The sequence below is a fragment of the Papaver somniferum genome, chromosome 2 (genome assembly GCF_003573695.1).
Source record: "Papaver somniferum cultivar HN1 chromosome 2, ASM357369v1, whole genome shotgun sequence".
Taxonomy (NCBI): Eukaryota; Viridiplantae; Streptophyta; class Magnoliopsida; order Ranunculales; family Papaveraceae; genus Papaver; species Papaver somniferum.
Window position 1 is genome coordinate 59,842,244 of NC_039359.1, and position 12,482 is coordinate 59,854,725.

Consider the following 12,482-nt stretch of genomic DNA (forward strand, 5'->3'; position numbering starts at 1 on the left):
GATGAATTTACAAATAGACCCCTGATGAGGGCTTAGCATCTAACGGTTGTGATGTCAAAAATCAAATTGTTTATCTTTGTCTACTCTTCATCTTCCCAACAAAGGAAAAGAAAAAAGAACAGACAAAAATCAGAGTGATAGTTATGAGTTGCTATTGATTCTCAAGCTATCTCCTTCCCTGCGCATCAGCTTAACACATGCACATAACTGGTACTCATTCAAAATTCTAACATTTATCAATTACAACCATTAACAATCACAAATAAATTGGCAACAGCTGCTCATCCTTGGCTGATTTTTGGCGATAAAACTCTACCAGATACCACCAACAATCTATTATTCTCCACCAGTAACAGTAAACAACACCACATATCTCGATTCTCCTTCGCAGCGACAACTCCTAACAGTAAACAACTCAGCTTGCAATGATCCCCAACAACAACCGAAACTCAATGTCATAAATATTATTCACCCATCAGCTACTGATTCCTACTAGGCATCATCACCGTACCATCTATACATCCTCTGAATCATGTAATTCTTCGAGCCTTGTACCATAAATATTGGGAAGGTTGAAGATATAATCAGGCAACTCATCAGTGATAAAATTTTCACATCTACAGCTCAATGGAAGCAACACCATCTCAAATCTGATCCATAAACCTACCTCATAAACTCAAAAGGAATTCAATCTCGGAAACAAATCTTTTATTCATTCTTCTTTTGTAATCGATCTTCTCAAATTATCAAACTCACGGACACCATAATCTCCAATTCAGTCATCTGTTACCATCTTCTTCCATGTTCTAAGCAGGGCCGGCCATGAGGCAAAGTCAGCAAAGTTTAACTTTGGGGCAGCACCTGCAGGGGGGCAAAAAAAAAAAAATTTCTTATAAGATGTCTTATGTCAAACAAAAAGTAAGAAGGTCTACATCATGATTAAATAAAGATATAAGGATATAAAAGAAGTGTGTATACGAATTAGAGTTAGAATATGAGTTAGTTAACATCAAAAATAAGAAACGTTTCCTCTCTCGAATATTTTTTCTCTGTCAGCACTCTTTTCCCCCTTTCTTTCACAACTCAAAACAGGGATCATAATGGGAAAATAGATCATAATGGAAAAATATAGATCAAAAATTAGTTGTTGTCGCTGATATAAGAAGTGAAGGGAGATGATTGGAAGTGGTTTCTGGTTGCTGTTAGAACATGTTTTCAAAAAAGTGAAATTTAAGTTGGATGCTGAATATTGCTAAGACTAATGATGTGGTTTTAAAAGTTGAGTTATGATGAAAACAATAGATTTATATCGATTTTGTGTTCTGCAGGTGTTGATGGTTGTTTTTAGCTTAGGTTAAAATCGTAAAACCTCGCATCTGATGTGACGTCACTCTGCAAGGAAACGGTGCTGTGAGTGTTAATCTCTCCACCGGAATATTTATTGAGCCATTAATTATATTTACATGAAATATTATCCAGACTTGCGAATGTAGCAATCATCCCAAACACTCTGTAAATTTCGGCACCTCGCCAATACAAGACTGACTGAGTACTTTCCTGTGCTATGTTCCCCGGCATAACCCTTAATATCGGTATGGAATGACGGATTTATGTTCACTCGCAGCGGAGTAGCATGAACCTCCAAGTACCAAAGTTAAAGCCATCGCACGAAATGCTCATATGGAAAGCACACTGCATTCTTTATATAAAGATTTTTGTGGCAGCATACAAAATCCAGCCAATTATTTTGATAACTCACAAAACTCATAAACCCGACTGATTTGCAAAATCAAGGTTTCGCGCCCCGTGCAATACACTAGACCCCGCTGGTCGAAAAACTATGCTTAGCCAAACTAGGCGATTAAATCCGCCACAGCACACTAGAAGTGTGGCCACGCCCTAGCTTGTCGGCTCCACTTCTCATCGACCAATCAGGTAGCTTTAAATCGGCCACCGCGCACTGGAAGTGAATCCACGCTCTAGCTTGCCGGCCCCACTTCCCATTGACCAATCAGGTTGCTCTAAACCTGCCACACTCACACAGAAGTGTAGCCACGCCCATGCCTGGACGGTCTTCTTACATTAACCAATCAGGTTTCTTTAAACTCGCCACAGTGTTGAAAAGAAAGAAATCGCGCCAGATGGCCGCAAAGCCAATTGGCTTCCCAAAAACGCGCCAACATGCCAAACGGCATGCCAAACATTCCAAACGCGCAAGGCGAACGCGCCAAACGCGCACATGCCAAACGCGCATACCAGGCACACATGCCAAACGTGCCAAACATGGCCACTCACCACATGAAACATGCCATATATACTAATTAGGGTTTCGAAAAGCCAAACCCTAATTTAGGAAAGATTTCCACACCACCGTGCGAAAATTTCAGTGGCCATGGCTACGCCAGGCGCCACCGTGCCAATGGCATGCACTAACCGTGCCAGCCATGCCGCAATGCCGCTGACACGCATTAAAGGCGCCACTGCCTACGGAAGGTAGCCATAATCGACGGCTATCCTTCCTCCTGAGATGCAATCTCAGCCCTCAAAGTTTGCCACCAAACTGATATTCTTGTGGCAACTTTTAGGCAACCAGCCGCCTAAATTCAGCAGCCATGGCTACGCCAAGCGCCACTTGCACCACTATGCCACTAGCATGCATGAGGCATGCCAGCCATGCCGCCAAAACTTTGGCCACGGCACCAAAATCCCAATTTGTCCACGACGCTAAACCCTAATTTCGGACACAGTGCCAAACCCTAATTTGGTCACGACACCAAATCCCAACTTTGGCCATGCCGCCATGCCACAGGCGCGGATATGCCACTTATGCAACCGTGCCAATGGCATGCACGAGCCATGCCTTCCATGCCACAATACTGCTGGCATGTTCTAAAAAGGTCATTGCGCCATTATTAGGCGCCAACATAAGGTAGACATAATCGACGATTACCCTTCCTCCTGATATGCAATCTCAGACATCCAAGTTTGCCACTGAACTGATAGACTTGTGGCAACTTTTAAGCGACCGGCCTCCTAAATCCAGTGTCCATGGCTATGCCAGGATCCACTTGCACCACCATTCCACTGACATGCACGAGCCATGCCGCATTGCCAGTGGCGTACACCAAAACGCCACTACGCCATTTTCAGGCGCCAACACAAGGTATCCACAATCAATGGCTACACTTATTCATAAGATGCAATCTCGGCCATCGAAGTTCGCCACCGAGACGGCAAGATCGTGGAAAGTTTTAGGCGACTAGCCAAGACGAGCCTAATAGCATCACATGCTATTTACCTGTGGAAAGCCTATCAATTTTAACTTGCCACACTTAGCAAAGTGCTACTTGTTTTCCACGAAAACACTCGAGACATCAAAACATGTCACAAAATGGAGGATACTCATCAGGGTATTGGTCTGGCGGTTTACAGCGTGCGACGTGCAATACGCCCGTTACAGGAAAGTGTCATAAAGCGGGGCGGTTATTAATGGTGTAAATGTATCTTTCATTATGGAAACATAAATTTCAGGCGTTACCCGTTACTCCCTTCTTCCATTGCTCAATCGTTTACACTTTCTACGAGACCAGGGTACGTTTTGTTGCGACTTGTATAAATAGGTTTCACCTATTTCCACCAAACAACAAGTTTTGGTCAGGAGAAAAATACAACATCCAGAAATCATCTGATAGCTTTTCATCCAGCTAGCCAATGAAACTTTCTGATACAAGTCTCGAAACACCCACACTTCCGGAATCAACTATTCTGGTCTCAACACTTTCTTCGCTTCCCTCCCTAAGAACAACTCTTCTCCTTCACTTTGTGACTGAAGCAATCCTGGAATGATCATTTCTTGGTTTAGGCCAGGATTTTACAGATTGATCTCTCGAATCAAAAGTACTCCCATGCACTACATTGTTTAGGGTTTAGACTAGTTTCTCTTCCACACACACGAAATTTTCAAAATCAGCAGAAACGGTTTTCACCCATAAACATTTGGCGACCACAGTGGGAGATTAATCTCTCGTTTACAATATCAATTTCCAATTCCCAATTCCCAATTTAATTTTTTTCAACCCCGATCTCAAGATGGTAGAACTCAGGTCCGGATCACCAAAAACCCTGAAAACAACAGTGCTAAAATCATCCTTGGTGTTAACGTTCCTTCCACTGGCATTAACACGCCAACTGCCAATACCAGCGGCGCGGAAAATTTTCCTTCAGGTGTTACACCTCCAATCACCAGAGCCAGAGCCGTTGCTTCCACCCCCAATGTTTCTTCATGTGTGACAGCTCCAACCGTCACCAGAGTCGCTGCTACTCCACTATCAGGACGAGAGACTGGAAGATCCAGAAGAAGCCGATCTTTTCTTACCACTGTTGTTTTGATGGAAAGACAAAAGGTTCTCGTAAGGGTCCGACATACATGCCTACAACTCAGAAAGATATACCTATATTCCTCAAGACACTAACGGAGCGACTACCACGAGAATAACGTCAACCCCAGATGGAGCTGACAAGGAATACTTTTAACATCCGGCGCAGACACTTCAGCAGGACGCACGTTTATAGATAAAGAGGATTGCGTTGCTCTTGAATGCCCAGTAGAAAGGAATCAACAATCCAATTTCATCACACGTGAATATCAGGAATGACTTCTCCAAAATCGAGGCAAAGAAAATCAGCAACCCTCTTTAGTTCACAGAGACCCTCTTTCTGTTTGCATGATTTCTGGGAACTTCACCAAAAAAATCGTGCAGTCTATGATGAAACATTTATGTGAGATTATGTATTGTCTCCAAGGTGCATCGTCAAGGCATATTTGCGAACCTCAACCGCACTGCATCAGGAAAGTATTTGTTTCCATCCAGGGAAGCCGTTCCCAAACCCCAACCTCTCCTGGAAACCACGATTGATAGATGGAACTGGGGACTCCCAACCTCTGTTCGCTTGAAGGATGCCGAGTTTGACAGCACGCTGATTGACGCGGCCTCCAACTTCAACATTGTAACCGTCAAGGCTCTGAGAGTTGCGAGGGAAAATCAAACAGAAGAAGCGTATTCTTTCCCATGGGGATAAAAACACGACTTGCCGACCAGCACTATTTGTGCCGTCTTCCCATATTACATATCGTATCAAGTCGTTTTTCGAGGTCAAGGGTTAATAGCGCCTTCACTGGATTTCTCCAGCAGCCGCTTTGACATTCCTTTCCAGGAGCCGCTTCAACGTTCTCTCTAGAAGTCTCCCCGCTTCAATGATCGTTCCAGCAGCCGCACCGCTTCAACATTCTCTCCATAAGCTGCTCCAGGATCCGAAGCAGAAACTTCAGCGTTTTTCTCCATAGAATTCAACGTCCTCTCCAAGAGCTGAAGCCGCTTGAACGCCTCTTTCCTGACAAGAATCATGTCGTAGCCTCCACACTCCTCCCTGTCAAGGATTGTGATTACAGCCATCCAAGGTTCGTAGTTGTGTCCACATTTTGATCCATCTCGCCAAACCCCGTGGTCATGGACAGTTTACTCGCTTACGTATCCAGCCAATCCCTTTGCTTCCATGGACGCCCATGCAATTCCAGCCAACCTATTTTGGTTCACGCGACGATGTAGTCCCTTATGATCACATCTGCTGCCAAGAAATGTTGCTGCTCGTTATTCGATACCAGCCAGAGCTTTACCATAGCAACAACCATTACAAAGGTAATCCATACTTCTCCATATTTTAGTTTCACGTGGAAGAAGTAATGGAGTCGCCCGTACGGATGCAAGATGATATCTTTATCATGGTCAACTCACCGACCATACAAGACGGAAACATGTAAACCACACCTGGGGACTGAGGCTCTCCACGGGATCCCTTCACTATCAAATCTCAGAAGACACGGTTAACCAAAAGTCAAAGGTGTAACGCAAGAATATCATCACCTCTTTGTATAGAAGGCGCCTGCAACACTTTACGAGGACGCAGCGGATCCCAAGCCTAGTCAGAGAAAGCAACTTCAGTAACCAAAGAGAAGTGCGACTAGGGACTGCTTATCACGGTCCATCCCCGACAACAATAAAGCATTCATGAGATAACTCCAGCGATGCGGCTGAAACATTTTTCTTGAAAATACAGAGGGAGCCACAATTAACGATATAACTCTCTCACTTCTACCTCATCATTATCCAGAATATTTCGTCCATGTGATATTCCAAGCATCCCAGCATCACATCTAGGGGATTATGATAAGATTATCAAATCCCATAGGCGTGGATTCAAGGCGACGTAATTAAATTAGGATACAATTGGGGATTGAAGCCTCATTCATGTTTAGAAGCTTAAACGCAGTCACCACCTTACCAGTGAATGCAGCAGAAGCACATCTTCCACGAGAAAATAGGATCAGGGTAATTACACAACCAGGTTACTTCCGATTTCAACATCGTCACTGTCGAAGTTTTACGAGCCGCAAAAATTTCTCAACATGAAGCCGTACACGTGCATCAAAAACCCCAAGAGCACGTCACAGAGATATATTCACATATCCATCCATGCCATCGGATCTAACAGAAGTATAACTGGGAACTTCTAACCGCATCCCACTCCATACAATAATCCAAGATTCCGAAGATGGTTCAAAGGATGTTGATTGGAATGAAGTCCCGGTAGCATCACATCGGCGACGGAGCGACTCTCAACTCATCTATTTCGCGCCCAATGGTTCCAGAAGATTTTGACCAACAACGCAACCACAATCGCCGAGATTAGCTCTGACATAATTCCATCCATCCATCCCAAGAGTGCAATGGAGTTTGGTACATTTTGAAGTCAACTGGAGAGGTCAGATACTCATTCTTCTGGAGTCGGAACCTTATTACACATTCTGGAGAAGATCATTGATACTGTTGGGTGGATACATGCGAGAGCACCTACCTTGAGTTCTCTTGGCTCGCCTTGCTGCTGATTATAGCTATTGGAGATTACTTTGTTACCATTAATGCTCGCTCTACCACCGCTAACAAATGACAAAGAGGATCCAGATACTGCAGATGAAAGCATGGAGCCGAACGAACAAAAAACAGAAGAGGGTCGATACCCATTTTCATATGAACGCAGTTTCTAGAATTTGAACAGAATAAGGATTCCTTACTTCTCCATGAACGAGAATAGATGACTGGGCGCACTACACTCATGCTCCATAGCCGAACAAGTAGTGTGCCAATATCTCCGCTCCATGACCGAACCAGCAGCGCGCCAGCACGAAGAACACCAGTCTCTCAACCTGCAACTCTCCATGGCTCCAGCAATTCGCAGTCAAGTCAACTCTCCATGGCTCTAGCACTCCGCAGTCAAGTCAACTCTCCATGCCTCCATCACTCCATGGTCAAGCAAATTCTCTATGGCTCCAGCACTCCGTGGTCAAGCCAAATCTCCATGGATCCATCACTCTGTGGTTAAGTTAACGCCAACGCTCCAATATTCCGTGATCCATCCAGCAAGCCTTCCAAGTGCCATTTTCACCATTTCATGGACTGAAGCCAGTTTCCACCATCTCGCGGACTGAAACCAGTTTCCACCATTCCGCGGACTGAATCCAGTTTCCACCATTCCGCGGACTGAAACCAGTTTCCACCATTCTGCGGACAGAAGACAGTTTCCACCATTCCGCGGACTGAAGCCAGTTTACACCAATACTGAAGAATAAGCAAAAGAAGAAATATCGGGATAAGTATCTGAAATATGCTCGCCTTCTTTGCTGCTACTGCTTTGACGCTAACACCAAGACGTGGCAATAAAACTGATGATACGGGATAAAGAAGATGGGAAACACCTTTTATAGGCACGATTTTTTGAGAGTTTGAATGGAGGAAGGTTTCCTATTTTTTGTTACACATGGAAAGAGGCAACCTGAACCGCGCTAGCAAGGCTCCATGGCGCCAACAAGCCACGGCCAAGCTAGCGCCAAGATCCCTCTCGTAACCAGCGCCATCTCCGCGTCATAGCCAAACCCTAACCAGCGCCATCCTCTCCGCGTCCCAGCCAGACTAGCGCCCGCCGCTCCTAGCCAACACCAACAGATTGCATCCTTCCAGCGTCATCTTCTCTGCTCGATAGCCAATGCAACAACAACTTGCATCCTTCCAGCACTAGCTTCTCTGCGTCCTTTCCAACGCCATCTTCTATGCCGAGGCCAACAGTCAGCTCTATAATCGATGCAAACAGCCTGCGTCCTTCTTAAAGCCAACTTCTCCGCTCCTGACAAGCGCCACGCCCAAGACGATCCAAGCCAGCAGCGCCATGGCCAAGCCAAGCCAACAGATTCACGACCAAGAAAAGTCAGCGTCACGTCCAAGCAAAGTCGGCGCCAACAGCTCGCGCCAAGCCAACAACGCCACTACCAAGCTAGCGCCAACGTCTCTACGTCCAAGCCGATGCCAACAGTCCGCGTCCTAGCCAAAACAACGCCATCTTAGACGTTCAAAGCGGCGCCATCTATCTTTCAATAGCCAGCAGCGCCATTCACCTTTCCGTAGCCAGCCAACGCCAGTTCGTCGGACCAAGTCGCAGTGCCAAAGACGCAGCACTGATGCCAACATCCCATGGCCAAGACGAATTTATGCAAAAGCCTCCAAAGAAAAAATCACAGATTCTTCATGCCCCCTGACAAAGGTTAGTTGAATTTCCCTGGAAATCTCTCCACGACATGCTCTTTCGATTTTACTCTCGTCCGTCACCATCTCATGCTTACCCCGCAACAATTCCACTGTTACGTGCTAAGCAGGGGAATTAATGTTGATGGTGGTTTTTAGCTTAGGGTTAAAATCGTAAAACCTCGCATATGATGTAACGTCACTCTGCAAGGAAACAGTTCCGTGAGTGCTAATCTCTCCACCGACATATTTATTGAGCCATTCAATATATTTACATGAAATATTATCCAGACTGGCGAATGTAGCAACCATCCCAAACACTCTGTAAATTTCGGCACCTCGCCAATACAAGAATCACTGGGTACTTTCATGTGCTACGTTCCACGCCAGAACCCTTAATATCGGTATGGCATGACGGAGTTATGTTCACTCGCAACAGAGTAGCATGAACCTCCGTAGATAAGGATTTTTATGGCAGCAAACAAAATCCAGCCAATTATTGTGATAACTCACAAAAAACTCATAAACCCGCACAATACACTAGACCCTGTTGATCGAAAAACTATGCTTACCCAAGCTAGGCGATTAAATCCGCCACAGCGCACTGGAAGTGTGGCCACGCCCTAGCTTGCTGGCCCCACTTCCCATCGACCAATCAGGTCGCTTTAAATACGCCGCAACGCACTGGAAATGTGTCCACGCCCTAGATTTCCGGCCCCACTTCCCATCGACCAATCAGGTTGCTTTAAATCCTCCACAGCGCACTGGAAGTTTGGCCACGCCCTAGCTTGCCGGCCCCACTTCCCATCGACCAATCAGTTCGCTTTAAATCCGCCACAGCGCACTGGAAGTGTGTCCATGCCCTAGATTGCCGGCCCCACTTCCCATCGACCAATCAGGTCACTCTAAACCCGTCACACTCACACAGAAGTGTAGCCACGCCCATGCCTGGCCGGTCCTCTTATATTAACCAATCAGGTTGCTTTAAACTCGCCATAGTGTTGAAAAGAAAGAAACCGTGCCAGATGGCCGCAAAGCCAATTGGCTTCCCAAAAATGCGCCAACATGCCAAACGGCATGCCAAACATGCCAAACGCGCCAAACGCGCACATGCCAAACGCGCATACCAGGCACACATGCCAAACACGCCAAACATGGCCACTCACCACATGCGACATGCCATGTATACTAATTAGGGTTTGGACAAGCCAAACCCTAATTTAGGCAAAATTTCCACACTAACGTGCCAAAATTTCAGTGGCCATGGCTACGCCAGGCGCCACCGTGCCAATGACATGCACTAACCGTGCCAGCCATGCCGCAATGCCGCTAACACGCATTAAAGGCGCCACTGCCTACGGAAGGTAGCCATAATCGACGGCTATCCTTCCTCCTGAGATGCAATCTCAGCCCTCAAAGTTTGACACCAAACTGATATTCTTGTGGCAACTTTTAGGCAACCAGCCGCCTAAATTCAGCGGCCATGGCTAGGCCAAGCGCCACTTGCACCACTACGCCACTAGCATGCACGAGGCATGCCAGCCATGCCGCCAAAACTTTGGGCACGACACCAAAATCCCAATTTGGCCTCGGCGCTAAACCCTAATTTCGTCCACAGTGCCAAACCGTAATTTGGTCACGGCACCAAATCCCAACTTTGGCCATGCCGCCATGCCACAGGCGCGGCTATGCCACTTACGCAACTATGCCAATGGCATGCACGAGTCATGCCTTCCATGCCACAATGCTGCTGGCATGCCCTAAAAAGGCCATTGCGCCATTATTAGGCGCCAACAGAAGGTAGCCATAATCGACGGCTACCCTTCCTCCTGAGATGCAATGTCAGCCATCCAAGTTTTCCATCAAACTGATATACTTGTGGCAACTTTTAGGCGACCGACCGCCTAAATCCAGTGGCCATGGCTACGCCAGGCGCCACTTTCACCACCGTGCCACTGGCATGCACGAGCCATGCCGCAATTCCACTGGCGTACACCAAAACACCACTGCGCCATTTTCAGGCGCCAACACAAGGTATCCATAATCAAAGAATACCCTTATTCATAAGATGCGACCTCGGCCATCGAAGTTCGCCACCGAGCCGACAAGCTCGTGACAAGTTTTAGGCGACCAGCCAAGACGAGCCTAATAGCATCACATGCTATTTACCTGTGGCAAGCCTCTCAATTTTAACTTGCCACACTTACAAAAGTGCTACATGTTTTCTACGAAAACACTCGAGACATCAAAACATGTCACAAACTGGGGGATACTCATTAGGGTGTTGGTCTGGCGGTTTACAGCGTGCGGCATGAAATACGCCTGTTACAGGAAACTGTCATAAAGCGGGGCGGTTAGTAATGGATAGATGTAATGGTGTAAACATATCCTTCATTATGGAAACATAAATTCCAGGCGTTACCCGTTACTCCCTTCTTCCACTACTCAATCGTTTCCACTTCCTACGAGACCAGGGTACGTTTTGTTGCGACTTGTATAAATAGGTCTCACCAATTTCCACCAAACAACAAGTTTTGGTCAGGAGAAAAATACAACATCCAGAAATCATATGATAGCTTTTCATTCAGATAGCCAGTTCAACTTTCTGATACAAGTTACGAAACACCCACACTTCCAGAATCAACTATTCTGGTATCAACACTTTCTTCGCTTCCCTTCCTAAGACCAACCCTTCTCCTTCACTTTGTGACCGAAGCAAGCCTAGAAAGACCATTTCTTTGTTTAGGCCAGGATTGTATAGATTGATCTCTCGAATCAAAAGTACTCCCGTGCAGTACATTGTTTAGGGTTTAGACTAGTTTTTCTTCCACACACACGAAATTACCAAAATCAGCGGAAACGGTTTTCACCCATAAACAACAGGGAAGAACTTCATTTAGGTAGTCTCCTTAGTGCAGCCGTCACCTAACCATCATCAGTTGCAAGATACACATTCAGTGCTTGACAAAATGCCAGAACCACCAGGTTAGTACGAAAATATAAATGTTTATTTGGTTTGTACAGGTAAGTAATTTATAACTTTATATTTCTTAAGAAACACCTTTATAGTGTGCTTTTAGCATTAACAATGTACAACCACTAGAAAGAATGGGCATATATGCCCGTGGAAACCATTGTTTTATAAACTACTGAATGAGTGAGTTTATTGTTGTTTTGCCTCTCTTAATATTAAAAATGTTATTTCTTGTAGAGATGTCTTGCGGGATTGTTACTGGAGAGAGACAAGCAAGAAAAGTAAGGAATGCATATCTATAATCTGTACTGAAACAAGATATTATATTTTTTGTAAAGAAAAGCACACCCGCTGAAGTAATTGTCATCTTGACTTGTGACACCATACATGTTCATGGTGAAATTGGTAAAAAGTTACAAATTCATACAAGTCGCAACGAATTAAAAGTTACAAATTCTTACATGTTCATTACTGATTTTGCATCTAGGTTTGTAAGAAGAGTCATTTTTGAATAGATGGTAATCTGTTTTATTACTCGAATCGAATGAATTTTTATTATTATTGGTTTTTGATCAATGTTATATGTACAATTAAGATATTAGACAAGCTTTTGGAAACATCTGGCAACACAATATATGTATTTACAGGCTTAATCTTGGCAGAAAATGATGCTAATAGATTATAAACCACCTTATGCTCCTGATTATAGTTTGTTTATGTAAGAGGGCAACATTTTTTGAGTATGCTTTGGGGCAGCAAAATTTCAGGGCCGGCCCTGGTTCTAAGAATCAATATCCTTAATTTCAACACAAATCTATTTCAATCTCTCACCCATTGTGTAATTCGAGTAACAAACACCGCAACCTTCTTCTTCCATT